Below are 15,676 nucleotides of genomic sequence, written 5' to 3' on the forward strand. Positions count from 1 at the left end.
CTAGAATGGCCTTACTGAAGAGCTCAGTGACTTTCAACGTGGCACCGTCATAGGATGCCACCTTTGCCACAATTCAGTTTGTAAAATTTCTGTCCTGCTGGAGCTGCACCTGTCAACTGTAAGTGCTGTTATTGTGAAGTGGAAACATCTAGGAGCAACAACGGCTCAGCCGTGAAGTGGTAGGCCACACAAGCTCACAGAACGGAACCGCAGAGTGCTGAAAATCGTCTGTCCTCAGTTAAAACACTCACTATCGAGTTCCACATTGCCTCTGGAAGCAACTTCAGCACAATAACTGTTAGTCTGGAGCTTCATAAAGTGGGTTTCAATGGCCGAGCAGCCACACACAAGCCTAAGATCACCATGCGCAATGCCAAGTGTCGACTTGTGTGGTGTAAAGCTTGCCGCCAATGGACTCTGGAGCAGTGGAAACACGTTCCCTGGAGTGATGAATCACCCTTCACCATCTGGCAGTCTGACAGACAAATCTGGGTTTGGCGGATGCCAGGAGAATGCTACCTGCCCCAATGCATAGTGCCAACTGTAAAATTTGGTGTAGGAGGAATAATGGTCTGGGGCTGTTTTTCATCGTTCGGGCTAGGCCCCTTAGTTCCACTGAAGGGAAATCTTAACGCTACAGCATACAATGACATTCTAGACGATTCTGTGCATCCAACTTTGTGGCAACAGTTTGGGGAAGGCCTTTCCTGTTTCAGCATGACAATACTCCATCCACAAAGCGAGGTCCATACAGAAATGGTTTGTTGAGATCGGTGTGGAAGACCTTGACTGGCCTGCAGAGAGCCCTGACCTCAACCCCATCGAACACCTTTGGGATGAATTGGAATGCCGACTGCGAGCCAGGCCTAATCGCCCAACATCAGTGCCGGACCTCACTAATGCTCTTGTGGCTGAATGGAAGAAAGTCCCTGCAGCAATGTTCCAACATCTAGTGGAAAGCCTTCCCAGAATAATGGAGTCTGTTATAGCAGCAAAATGGTACCAACTCCATATTAATGCCCATGATTTTGGAATTAGATGTTCGACGAGCAGGTGTCCACATACTTTTTGTCATGTAGTGTATCATACGAAATGAGTGATCGACGTCCACAAATGAATGCATACCATATGAAACGTAATATATCATACTAAATGGAGTGTCTCGCATTTACATACAGAATAATACGAAATGCTCTGAACTAGGAAACTCTGTAATGTCAGACTTGCTATCTGGTTGAATATGGCACGTGCATCTGCAGAAACCTCTTTTGACGCATTTCTGTTAACGATGGTTAGTGCAGATGTTCAGCAGGCAGGAGTGAAGCACACTTTGTGCTACAGTAGCTTAGCCAGCTAGTCCTAAAGACACGGTGTCGCTAACTATCAAGCTAGCTAATACACGGTGTCACTTAAGCCGGGAGGCAGGGACAACCAGTGGACAGTGTCCTTCGTCCCCGCCTGTCTTGCACTGTTTTCCCGCAGTTCTGTTAATGCCGGTGAGGGCAGGCGATAAACTCCAATAATATTTGTATTTCCCTTTTGACCCACATTAAATAGTGTCACACAAGCATGAAGATGTCGGGGGGAGAAAGATTACGATAACAACCAGTCTGGTTATACAAGGCAACTTTACTGATTTATTGGGACATGGCTTGACATCTTTTCCCCCATGCTGGCGCTGCAGACTGCTATATCTGTCCACTTATACAGGAATATTAAAGTCCCACTGCACTACTTTTGTGAAAAATAAATATATATATAAAAAAAGTATATATTTTGTAATATATTTTTTCAATATATCTCATCATACAGCTTACAACCAAAAGGCTATCATGTTTTATGTGAGGATGCATAGCCCACTGCCAGGTAGTACCAACTCCAGGATTCTGTAAGAGGCTCACAACAATATTATGTAGCTAGCTATTTACAGAGCCACTGACATTGTGAGTGATGTCAAACCAATATTAGGAGTGATGTTAGATATACTGTTTGCTGCTTTGGTTTGCTGTGACTGTAGGGGGAGTTCATCCTCTAACCCCTGCCAAGAGATTTCTTAGACCTGTCTTTTCAACATCAGTGCAGCATGAGGTATATTATTTCTGTCCTGCTATGCAAAACAATCAACAAGTGCTGCATCCATAGTCATGGAAAGTAGGAGTGCTGAGGGTCCTGCATCACCCCCGATACAAAAATAAAATAGATAGTAATTATTAAATACAATTATAATAATAACTCACAAACTTAGTGAACTAGGCCTTTATTGCTGCTGTATGAGCAGAGAAAAAAGTACTCACTCCCCCACACACAGTCTTGACCTTCCCCAGGTCCACCCCCTCCACATGGATGGACCAAGAGGATATCTGGGGCAGGCTGGGAATCCATTTGTTAGTAGAATACGGGGAGAAGACCACTCCATCCTACCCTCCCCAAACCATGACACCTTTGCCTCCAACCCCAAATCCCTCTCCAACGTTTCTGGACCATATTATCTAGATGTTTTGTCTGTGAATATAAAATGACAAAACAACAGTTATTTACAGTTAGGCAAATTCTTACCACATCTTTAAGAACACATTGTACTCATCTCACAAGGGAGACTTGAGACAACTGTAATAATACGACACTGTCCATCTCTCTCTCTACTCTCAACACAGGACCTTGATGGAGGATGAAAATATCAAAGTTAGTCGACCTTTCTTAAAAGGAATCTTCACCATATTCTTTACACAAGCCTATTGTCTTTACATAAGTGAGGGAAGTGTACAATGCAAATAAGTCATATATTATAACGGTATTCGTTCACTGTACCTCCAATATATTGTGTTATTACACTTAGAGAGAAGGGTTGGAAAAGGTGGCCATAGCATAGCTATGGTCATGACCATAGTTATGTAGCCTGGGTCATTAAGAGTTGTGTTTTGGCCGAACATAGTTGTTTGTGCCTGTTGCATTTAAAAGTTTGATGACCTTTCTAGTGTGCATTGTTTTACAGGAGGATCTCTCAACCAAACAGTATCTTACTTAATCTACACTGCTAAGTCTCCTCTACTTTTTAGTCACACATGTAGAGCTAGCTAGAGCACATGTGATTTAGGCCTTTAATAACATTCTTGCATGATCTAAAACACCATCTAATTATTACTAAAAGTTCAGAAATCAGGAGCACAGGTCTTTAAAATGCACAGTCTGCATTGAAGTGTGTGGTTGTTACCTGTTAATTGCTGATCTTTGATCGATCTGTGCGCTATTTTCTGTCTCCAGCAGTGCCAGTGTGCACATGAGAAAATATTGCACGGGGAGGGGCATCAATCTGACCTGTTTTCAGACCATTACAGGGTTGACTCTATTATATCAACTGACTGATTTTACAAGCATTGCAATGATGAAGCCTTACATGTGTCTTTCTATTGAAACTAAAATCAATAAATAAGAAGTCAGACCAACGGGAGGCAGAAGTATTCCTCAATTACCCTTTTTATAAAAGTATTTCACAAAAGGACATTTTATAACCATGTCATTTGGCAGTCACTTTCATTCAAAGCAACGTACAACTGAAAGTTGCAATATGATGATGTAACAGTGTGATTGTTCCTTGTATGACCTAATATTTACTCTTGTTTTTATTTCATCTCATTTCAGAAAGGGGGTGAAATGGGACAGTGTCACCCACAGCTGCACAGGTAATGGAGTAGAAGACTGTGGGCCCTCCTGATGGACACACAGGACATGCTTCTTCCTGGATAAGATCTGTTAGAAGCTCAGTAGCCAGGTGACAGCATGGAGGTGGACGGGGCAGAGCCGGACCAAGCCCAGAACCTCGGCACCATCATGAAGGACTGCAAGTACAGAGCTTAACCCAACTTGGCCCACCTGCACAACATGTGAAAAAAACATTCAGTGGAGAATGTGGACTAAAGACACAACTGCAGTTTTAGCCCAGGACAGGGAGCTTCAGTGGGTCCTGCTGATGGGCAAACAGGACATCCCGGAGGAGGAGGAACGGTACAGGGACGAGGGAGTAGTCGATTTCCGGCGCTCAGGTGGAGCTGGATGAAGCCGCTGGTCTCTCTCTAAATCAGAAGCCACCCTTGGAACCTCAAGCACTATCCAGTATTGTGTACTGTATTCTATTATTTTGACCTTACAGAGAGGCCCACCCACTTTCTGATACAATACACAATGGTGAGTTCTAAAATTATCACCAGTAATGAATCTAAAGGCACAATGGAAAACAGCATCTAGAGGTTTAAGTGTGGAAGCTGCTGCGTACATGTATATTATATCCTCGTAATCTAAAACGGAGAAAAGTGGCCCGGACAACTTCCTTTCTATTATCAAAAGACAGACATGCTCTATTTCTGTAAAATGATCCAATTTTGATCTTCAAATCTTTACCAGCTCAGTAATGTGTGTATTTAAACGCCAATTTATAATCTAGCCAGATACCAAGATATTTATGAATGAATGTTCAAATTGTGTTCCATTAAGGCTAGTAATTTCAAGGTCACTTAAGTCTAAGTTATGGGACCTAGAAAATAGCATGTACAGTTGAAGTCGGAAGTTTACATATACTTCGGTTGGAATAATTAAAACTCGTTTTTTAACCACTCCACAAATTTCTTGTTAACAAACTATAGTTTTGGCAAGTCGGTTAGGAAATCTACTTTGTGCATGCACAAGTAATTTTTCCAACAATTGATTACAGACAGATTATTTCACTTATAATTCACTGTATCACAATTCCAGTGGGTCAGAATTGTTGTCACTAAGTTGACTGTGCCTTTAAACAGCTTGGAAAATTCCAGAAAATGATGTCATGACTTTAGAAGCTTCTGATAGGCTAATTGACATCATTTGAGTCAATTGGAGGTGTACCTGTGGATGTATTTCAAGGCCTACCTTCAAACTCAGTGCCTCTTTGCTTGATATCATGGGGAAATCAAAAGAAATCAGCCAAGACCTCAGAAAACAAATTGTAGACCTCCACAAGTCTGGTTCATCCTTGGGAGCAATTTCCATACGCCTGAAGGTATCACGTTCATCTGTACAAACAATAGTACGCAAGTATAAACACCATGGGACCACGCAGCCGTCATACCGCTCAGGAAGGAGACGCGTTCTGTCTCCTAGAGATGAACGTACTTTGGTGCAAAAAGTGCAAATCAATCCCAGAACAACAGCAAAGGACCTTGTGAAGATGCTGGAGGAAACGGGTACAAAAGTATCTATATCCACAGTAAAACAAGTCCTATATCGACATAACCTGAATGGCCGCTCAGCAAGGAAGAAGCCACTGCTCCAAAACCGCCATAAAAAAGCCAGACTACGGTTTACAACTGCACATGGGGACAAAGATCGTACTTTTTGGAGAAATGTCCTCTGGTCTGATGAAACAAAAATAGAACTGTTTGGCCTTAATTACAAATCGTTATGTTTGGAGGAAAAAGGGGGCGTTGCCAGCCAAAGAACACCATCCCAACCGTGAAGCACAGGGGTGGCAGCATCATGCTGTGGGGGTGTTTTGCTGCTGGAGGGACTGGTGCACGTCACAAAATAGATGGCATCATGAGGAAGGAAAATTATGTGGATATATTGAAGCAACATCTCAAGACATCAGTCAGGAAGTTAAAGCTTGGTCGCAAATGGGTCTTCCAAATGGACAATGACCCCAAGCATACTTCCAAAGTTGTGGCAAAATGGCTTAAGGACAACAAAGTCAAGATATTGGAGTGGCCATCACAAAGCCCTGACCTCAATCCTATAGAACATTTGTGGGCAGAAAAAGCGTGTGCGAGCAAGTAGGCCTACAAACCTGACTCAGTTACACCAGCTCTGTCAGGAGGAATGGGCCAGAATTCACCCAATGTATTGTGGGAAGCTTGTGGAAGGCTACCCGAAACGTTTGACCCAAGTTAAACAATTTAAAGGCAATGCTACCAAATACTAATTGAGTGTATGAAAACTTCTGACCACTGGGAATGTGATGAAAGAAATAAAAGCTGAAATAAATCATTCTCTCTACTATTATTCTGACATTTCACATTCTTAAAATAAAGTGGTGATCCTAACTGACCTAAGACAGGGAATGTTTACTAGGATTAAATGTCAGGAATTGTGAAAAACTGAGTTTAAATGTATTTGGCTAAGGTGTATGTAAACTTCCGACTTCAACTGTATTTTGTTTTGTTTGCATTAAGTACTAACTTAAGATCCAAGAGTGACTTCTGTAGCGCATGGAAATCAGAATGGAGATGTGAAAAGGCTTGGTTTACAGATGGTGCAACAGAGTACAATACTGTATCATCAGCATAAAAATGTATATTAAACATTTTCCCAGTATTTCCAATGTAATTTATATACAGCTTAAACAATAGTGGCCCCAGAATTGAACCCTTGGGTATCCCTTTTATGCACTTCAAGATTTCAGATTAGACCCCTTCTGTCACAATAGCCTGAGTTCCATTACTGAGATGGTCTGAGACCACATACAGGCATCAATGCCCAAGCCTATTGAGGACAACTTATAAAATAGAATAATCAAATGTGTCAAAAGCCTTTGACAAGTCTACAAACAAGAAAGCATAATTCATTTTGGCATCTAAAGCATTGACAATATAATTTATAACTAATGTGGTTGCAGTATTTGTACTATTTTCACGACTTCCTCCGAAGCTGCCTCCTCTCCTTGTTCGGGCAGGCTTCGGCGTTCGTCGTCACCGGCCTTCTAGCCTCTGCCGCTCCTCATCTCATCATTCCATTTGTTTTGTCTTGTTTGTTACACACACCTGGTTTCAATTCCCCTCATCAGTACCTGTATAAGTGTTCCCTCTGCCCCCTTGTCTTTGTGTGTGATTGTTTATTGTGGAGGTTAGCTCGGTGGAGCTCCATGTATTTAGTATCGCCAGGATATTTCACCCGTGTGCCTTGTTGTTTACCAGTGCGCCTGATTACACACTGGTGTGTTTAACGCATTGCTGCGCACCGCTGTACCTTCGGAATAAACCCTTTTATTCTGTGATTTACCCTCTTGCGCCTGACTCCATTCAAATCACCACCCCACAACTGTGCCCTGGTCTAAACCCCCGATTCATGTATACTGAACAAAAATATAAATGCAACATGTAAAGTGTTGGTCCTAAGTTTCATGAGCTGAAATAAAAGATCCCAGAAATGTTCCATATGCATAAAAATCTTATTTCTCTCAAATCATTTACACATTTGTTTACATCCTTGTTAGTGAGCATTTCTCCTTTGCCAAGATAATCCATCCACCTGACAGATGTGGCACATCAAGAAGCTGATTAAACAGCATGATCATTACACAGGTGCACCTTGTGCTGGGGACAATAAAAGGCCACCCTAAAATGTGCAGTTTTGTCACACAACACAATGCCACAGATGTCTCAAGTTGAGGGAGTGTGCAATTGGAATGCTGACTGCAGGAATGTCCACCAGAGCTGTTGCCAGATCATTTAATCTTAATTTCTCTACCATAAACCACCTCCAATGTCATTTTAGAGAATTTGGCAGTATGTCCAACCGGCCTCACAACTGCAGACCACGTGCAACCACGCCAGCCCAGGACCTCCATATCCGGCTTCTTCACCTGCGGGATCGTCTGAGACCAACCACCCGGACAGCTGATCAAAATGTGGGTTTGCACAACCGAAGAATTTCTGCACAAACTGTCAGAAACCGTCTCAGGGAAGCTCATCTGCGTGCTAGTCTTCCTCACCAGGGTCTTGACCTGACTGCAGTCTGGCATCGTAACCGACTTCAGTGGCAAATGCTCCCCTTTGATGGTCACTGGCATGCTGGAGAAGTGTGCTCGTCACAGATGAAAATCGTTTTCAACTGTACCGGGCAGATGGCAGACAGCCTGTATGGCGCCGTGTGGGCGAGCGGTTTGCTGATGTCAACGTTGTGAACAGAATGCACCATGGTGGTGGTGGGGTTATGGTATGGGCAGGCTACGGACTATGAACACAATTGCATTTTATCAATGGCAATTTGAATTCACAGAGATACCGTGACGAGATCCTGAGGCCCATTGTCGTGTCATTCATCTGCTGCCATCACCTCATGTTTCTGCATGATAATGCGTGGCCCCATGTCGCAAGGATCTGTACAAAATTCCTGGAAGCTGAAAATGTCCCAGTTCTTCCATGGCCTGCATACTCACCAGACGTCACCCATTGAGCATGTTTGGGATGCTTTGGATCGACGTGTACGATAGTGTGTTCCAGTTCCTGCCAATATCCAGCAACTTCGCACAGCACATTGAAGAGGAGAGGGACAACATTCCACAGGCCACAATCAACAGCCTGATCAACTCTATGTGAAGGAGATGTGTGGTGCTGCATAAGGCAAATGGTGGTCACACCAGATACTGACTGGTTTTCTGATCCACGCACCTACCTTTTTTTTAAGGCATCTTTGACCAACAGAGAATGGCGCCGGAGGGGATGGCTGCCGTTTTATGGACTCTTAACCAACCATGCTATTTTGTTTGTTTTTTCGCATTGTTTGGAACTTATTTTGTACATAATGTTGCTGCTACCGTCTCTTATGACCGAAAAGAGCTTCTGGACATCAGAACAGCGATTACTCACCTTGAACTGGACAAATCATTTTTCTTTAATGAGTCGGACGAGAGGGATTTGCTACAGACACCCGACAGGGCCCTCATCCCCGTCATTCGCAGTAGAAAGAAAAGGAGATATCGCGGAAGGAGATCGGGGTGCCTGGTAAGGCGCCGGCGACAAGTGGCTAATCTGCCTCTGCCATCGATATATTGGCCAACGTACAATCGCTTAATAAAGTAGACAAACTACAAGCACGTATATCCTACCAACGGGACATTAAAAACTGTAATATCTTAGGTTTCAACGAGTCGTGGCTGAACGATGACATGAATAACATACAGCTGGAGGGTTATACACTGTATCGGCAGGATAGAACAGCAGCCTCTGGTAAGACAAGGGGTATATTTGTAAACAACAGCTGGTGCACGATATCTAAGGAAGTCTCGAGGTTCTGCTCGCCTGAGGTAGAGTATCTCATGATACGCTGTAGACCACACTATTTAACAAGAGATTTTTCATGTATATTCTTCGTAGCTGTCTATTTACCACCACAAACCGATGCTGGCACTAAGACTGCACTCAATGAACTGTATATGGCCGTAAGCAAACAGGAAAACGCTCATCCAGAGGCGGTTCTCCTAGTGGCCGGGGACTTTAATGCAGGGAAATGTACATCCGTTTTACCTCATTTCTACCAGCATGTTAAATGTGCAACCAGAGGGAAAAAACTCTAGACCACCTTTACTCCACACACAGAGACGCATACAAAGCTCTCCCTCACCCTCCATTTGGCAAATCTGAGCAGAATTCTATCCTCCTGATTCCTGCTTACAAGCAAAAACTAAAGCAGGAAGCACAAGTGACTCGGTGGTCAGATGAAGCAGACGCTAAGCTACAGGACTGTTTTGCTAGCACAGACTGGAATATGTTCAGAGATTCTTCCGATGGCATTGAGGAGTACACCACATAAGTCACTGGCTTCATCAATAAGTGCATCAATGATGTCGTCCCCACAGTGACTGTACGTATATACCCCAACCAGAAGCCGTGGATTACAAGAAAACATCTGCACTGAGCTAAAGGGTAGAGCTGCCGCTTTCAAGGAGCGGGACTCTAACCCGGAAGCTTCTAAGAAATCCCGCTATGCCCTCCGACGAACCATCAAACAGGCAAAGCGTCAATATAGGACTAAGATCGAATCGTACTACACCGGCGCCGACACTCGTTGGATGTGGCAGGGCTTGCAAACTATTACAGACTACAAAGGGAAGCACTGCCGTGAGCTGCCCAGTGACACGAGCCTACCAGACGAGCTAAATTACTTCTATGCAAGTAACACTGAAACATGCATGAGAGCATCAGCTGTTCCGGACGACTGTGTGATCACACTCGCCGTAGCAGATGTGAGTAAGACCTTTAAACAGGTCAACATTCACAAGGCCGCAGGGCCAGACGGACTACCAGGATGTGTATGCCGAGCATGCGCTGACCAACTGGCAAGTGTCTTCACTGACATTTTCAACCTCTCCCTGTCTGAGTCTATAATACCAACATGTTTCAAGCAGACCCTGTGCCCAAGAACACTAACGTAACCTGCCTAAATTACTACCAACCTGTATTTCTCACTTCTGTAGCCATGAAGTGCTTTGAAAGGCTGGTCATGGCTCACATCAACACCATCATCCCAGAAATCCTAGACCCACTCCAAGTTGCATACCGCCCCAACAGATCCACAGATGATGCAATCTCTATTGCGCTCCACACTTCCCTTTCACACCTGGACAAAAGGAACACCTATGTGAGAATGTTATTAATTGACTACAGCTCAGCGTTCAAGACCATAGTGCCCTCAAAGCTCATCACTAAGCTAACGACCCATGGACTAAACACCTCCCTCTGCAACTGGATCCTGGACTTCCTGACGGGCCGCCCCCCAGGTGGTAAGGGTAGGTAACAACACATCCGCCACGCTGATCCTCAACACGGGGGCCCCTGAGGGGTGAGTGCTCAGTCCCCTCCTGTACTCCCTGTTCATTCATGACTGCATGGCCAGGCATGACTCCAACACCATCATTAAGTTTGCAGATGACACAAGAGTGGTAGGCCTGATCACCGACAATGACGAGACAGCCTATAGGGAGGAGGTAAGAGACCTGGCCATGTGGTGCCTGGACAACAACCTCTCCCTCAACGTGATCAAGACAAAGGAGATGATTGTGGACTACAGGAAAAAGAAGAGGACTGAGCACGCCCCCATTCTCATCAACAGGGCTGTAGTGGAGCAGGTTGAGAGCTTCAAGTTCCTTCGTGTCCACATCACCAACAAACTAACATGGTCTAAGCACACCAAGACAGTCGTGAAGAGGGCACGACAAAACGTATTCCCCCTAAGGAGACTGAGAAGATTTGGCATGGGTCCTCAGATCCTCAAAAGGTTCTACAGCTGCACCATCGAGAGCATCCTGACTGGTTGCATCACTGCCTGGTATGGCAACTGCTCGGCCTCCGACCGCAAGGCACTACAGAGGGTAGTGCGTACGGCCCAGTACATCACTGGGGCCAAGCTTCCTGCCGTCCAGGACCTCTATACCAGGCGGTGTCAGAGGAAGGCCCTAAAAATTGTTAAAGACTCCAGTTACCCTAGTCATAGACTGTTCTCTCTGCTACCGCACGGCAAGCGGTACCGGAGCGCCAAGTCTAGGGCCAAGAGGCTTCTAAACAGCTTGTACCCCCAAGCCATAAGACTCCTAAACATCTAATCAAATGGCTACCCAGACTATTTGCATTACCCCCCCCTGCTGCTACTCTCTGTTTATTATCTATGCATAGTCACTTTAATAACTCTACCTACATGTACATATTACCTCAATTACCTCGACTAACCGGTGCCCCCGCACATTGAATCGGTACCGGTACCCCCTGTATATAGCCTCGCTATTGTTATTTTACTGCTTCTCTTTTAATTATTTGTTACTTTTATTTCTTATTATTATTGTATTTAATGTTTTGGGGATATTTTTGGGGTATTCTTTATTAAAACTGCATTGTTGGTTAAGGGCTTGTAAGTAAGCATTTCACTGTAAGTTCTACATCTGTTGTATTCGGCGCATGTAACAAATACAATTTCATTTGAATTGAGATACATATCTGCATTCCAGTCATGTGAAATCCATAGATTAGGGCCTAATGAATTTATTTCAATTGACTGATTTCCTTATATGAACTGTAACTCAGTAAAATCTTTGAAATTGTTGCATGTTGCGCTTATATTTTAGTGTATTCAGAATACAATTCTCAGATAAAAAGGAAAGAAGTTGTACATTTACCAAAGATTCAAGAATCTTAACTAGATAAGAAAGCCTAGAAATGGGATGTACACTTAAACAGACTCGGCTCCTCTACTACCATTTTCCGAATCGTTCTGCAAATTTCCCCTATCAGCATTAAGCCCAATCTCAGATGTTTGTATTTATTTTATTTAACCCTTATTTGACCAGGTAAATTGACAGAGAACACATTGTCATTTACAGCAACGACCTGGGGAATTGTTACGGGGAGAGGAAGGGGGATGAATGAGCCAGGCATAGACAGTAGGCATAGAAGTTATTTCAAAGATATAGCCCGCTGAAATAAAATGATAATTGAATGCAACAATGATAGCATTTTTGTCTGTAATGGGGCCAGAGTCTAAGTGAATTTGTTGGGGCAGAGAAGAGGAGGTGCTACCCTCCAGAGATTTGACAGTTTTATAGAACTTAGACAGATTCCCTTTACAATCAGACAGTTTACATAGTACTCAGACTTGGCCTTTCTAATCAGTATTACACATAGCTTCTTCAGCTGCCAAAAAGACTGCCAATCTGGGCCTAGGTCTGTTTTTTACTGGCTGCTGGCCCAGTTGATGGAGTTTGACATTTAACATCACAGCCATAATGGACTGAGAAGCTGGGCCATGACAAGCACAATAAGTAGTCTAGACCAGGGTTTTCCAACCTTGGTCCTGGGACCCCCCTGGGTAAACGTTTTGTTTTTTGACCTAGCACTACACTGCTGATTCAAATAACCAACTCATCATCAAGCTTTGATTATTTGAATCAGCTGTGTAGTGCTAGGACAAAAACCAAAACATGCACCCAGGACCGAGTTTGGGGAAACCCTGGTCTAGACTGCAAATCAGTCACACTCTAGAAATGATCTAATTTTCATTGCAAACATTAGATATCAATAATATCATTATGGCGCAGCGTGGGCAAAGTGGGATTGATAGCGTGGGTTAGTCAATCTTGGATCTTCTCTGCTCAATTGAGGGCGCAGTGGTTTAAGGCACTGCATCGCAGTGCTAACTGTGCCACTAGAGATCCTGGTTCGAATCCAGGCTCTGTCGTGACCGGCCGCGACCGGGAGACTCATGGGCGGCGCACAATTGGCCCAGCATCGTCCAGGGTAGGGGAGGGAATGGCCGGCAGGGATATAGCTCAGTTGATAGAGCATGGCGTTTGTAACGCCAGGGTTGTGGGTTCGATTCCCACGGGGGGCCAGTATATATATATTTTTTAATGTAATCACTAACTGTAAGTCGCTCTGGATAAGAGCGTCTGCTAAATGACTAAAATGTAAGTGTAAATGTTTGGGAGTGTCGCGTGGTGACGTCAGCTCCACCGTTGTCAGCCGGGTAGCTCTATGCTAGAGGCAAGGAATCCGCAGCAGCAGTGTCTTTGGAGCTCTGGCATCGGGTGGCCTGGAACACACAAGTGAAATTGGATAAAACGGCATTCGATTAACAACGTTCAGCTGCCACACTCAAGCTAAAGAAGGAATTAGAAAAGTCAATCCCTGTTTGAGTGAGTAAAACATATGTTTAAGAAGGTACCAGAAGGTGCAGTGAAATGTATTGTTTTACAAGGTCAGCCATGCCCACTGTGCACACATTGGTTGAATCAACGTTGTTTCCACGTAATTTCAATGAAATTACCTTGAACCAACATGGAATAGACGTTGTGCCCAGTAGCTAGAAGTACGGCGCCCCTAGAACAAATGTGTTGCAAACTAAGTATCAGTCGGTCTATCTATCTATCCGCATTTCTGATTATCCATTGATCTCATCCATTTTGTCTTGATGGCTGAGTCGCAAGTGAAATGCCAAAAAACATAAACAAATGGTTAGGACCAATGAGAGTAGAACTACTGTGTTCGAACGTCACATACACGACCATACAGTGAGGGGAAAAAAGTATTTGATCCCCTGCTGATTTACCACCCCAAAATACCCCACCACAACATCTGTTTGCGCCTCTACCGGATGGAAACTACAAGTAGAAAGGCTGGGCTCAATGCAATGCCACTTACAAATGTAGATCCTTCAAACACCCGCAAACAGGGGAAACAGATCCCAATCGAGGTGTTATCACGTGCTCCACTAAGGCAGTTATTTATCTTATAAAATTGTGGGTAAAACGAAGCGCGAATTAAAAGTAAGAATCTCTGAGCATCGTAAAACCATCAGGTGCAAAAACTCGACGTACCCATTTGCTGCCTAACCACGATTTCGTTATATCGGCATCGAACATGTCACCCTCCCTAGGAGAGGGTGACCTTGACAATTTATTGTTAAAACCTGAGGCTGCCTGGATCTTTAATTTAAAGCCCCTTGCTCCCTTCGGCCTCAACGTAGACTTTGAACTGAAGCCATTATTGTGATTTTCCTATTAATTGTAAATGTTTTTAGGCCTATGTAGCCAAATGGTATCTATGATCGTATGTTATCCATTCATGCTTTTTATATGTTCTATTTATATCTGTAAATTAACCAGTGTTATCAAGCCACACCCTGCCAATTGACGTGGTGTAGCTTATCAATGGCATATTTATGATGCTAATAATTCAATTCATTATGACAACAAATAGTCTATGCATGCCAACAGGGGCATCTGGCACCCCAAAAATCTGAGGGGGCACAAAGTACAGTACTTGAGGATGGCTGGGCATACCTCTTGAGCCGTCTGTATCCCCCTGACTGGTGGTCTATTTTTTAGTAACGAAATATGCTTTTCTACAAGTCTGGGTAAAATATTTAAAGAAATGCAGTGTTTCCCCCTATATGCATTTAGCAGCGGCACACAGCAACAAAAAAACAAAAAAAATGTGTGCACAACGTTGGAGAGAAATAAGCTTTCTGTGTGTATGGAACATTTCTGGGATCTTTTATTTCAGCTCATGAAACATGGGACCAACACTTTACATGTTTATATTACATACATTTTCGTAAATTTAAATTACTAAAATCAGATATACAGTATGTAGAAAAGATAATGGAGCAATATATTTTTTAAATAAGATGATCTTTGAGAACTAACAATCACCAAAATAATTACTAGACAGTCAGGGAGCCCCCATTGATGTTGTTATATGAGTCACTCAGATAGCATAAGAACAGTGCATAAGCCTTGGCAAAATGTGTATAATTGAAGAGAATTTGCTTTAAAACTATAAAATGTTCTCTCTGCCCAATGGCAATGTGTAGAATTTTAAAAACCCTAGGAGACACACTGGAATGAGAGTCTATTCAGTACATTTAGTTATTGCTTGCTTTTCTAAAGTCTACCAACCTTGCCAGCAGACATGCAAGTTACGAGTAGCTAGCTTGTCTAACTATTTTAACTTGATTGATAGACTGAAATGGTTTGTTGTTAGCTAGTTATGAGATTGAGAACGTATCTGGGCTAGCTAAAGCCAACTTCATATATTGCTAGGTGGCTAGTAGTATAACAGAAACAATAATACAACCTTTAAATGACCTTTTGGGGGGGGGAGGGGGACAAATCTGAGGGGGCACGTTCCCCTGGGCTCTGCATGCCAAACAGCTCAATTGCAAATCGCTTAATTGCATTTAGGCCTTCATTGCAGGCAAATTATCAACAACATCAATAGTCTAGCACTTTTAATGAAAATCAACAAAGTGTGGATTTTTCTCAATCCTCCCCTGATTCAGAATATGTAATTTTCATAGTCATTGCATGCTTTGTTTAAGAGCTATTGACGAGAGAAAACCGAATATCCAATATAAAACTAATTTTACCTCAGTATATAGGCCT

At 43.3% G+C, this 15,676-nt stretch overlaps 1 protein-coding gene across 4 annotated transcripts in view; it reads left to right on the forward strand.

Moving 5' to 3' along the window:
- The window catches only part of LOC121563190 (nectin-3-like), a 164,686-nt gene that overhangs the window by 133,667 nt on the left and 15,343 nt on the right, over positions 1 to 15,676 (forward strand). For 2 of the 4 annotated variants that reach the window (XM_045206636.1, XM_045206637.1), the window contains exon 1: positions 13,273 to 13,426. The exons of the other annotated variants lie outside the window; for them this stretch is intronic. The gene's annotated coding sequence lies outside the window, so the exon portion shown is untranslated. Of the gene's footprint in view, positions 1 to 13,272; positions 13,427 to 15,676 lie in introns of those variants that run through there. 4 annotated transcript variants of the gene reach the window in all.

The sequence above is a fragment of the Coregonus clupeaformis genome, chromosome 23, assembly GCF_020615455.1.
Source record: "Coregonus clupeaformis isolate EN_2021a chromosome 23, ASM2061545v1, whole genome shotgun sequence".
NCBI classification, from domain to species: Eukaryota; Metazoa; Chordata; class Actinopteri; order Salmoniformes; family Salmonidae; genus Coregonus; species Coregonus clupeaformis.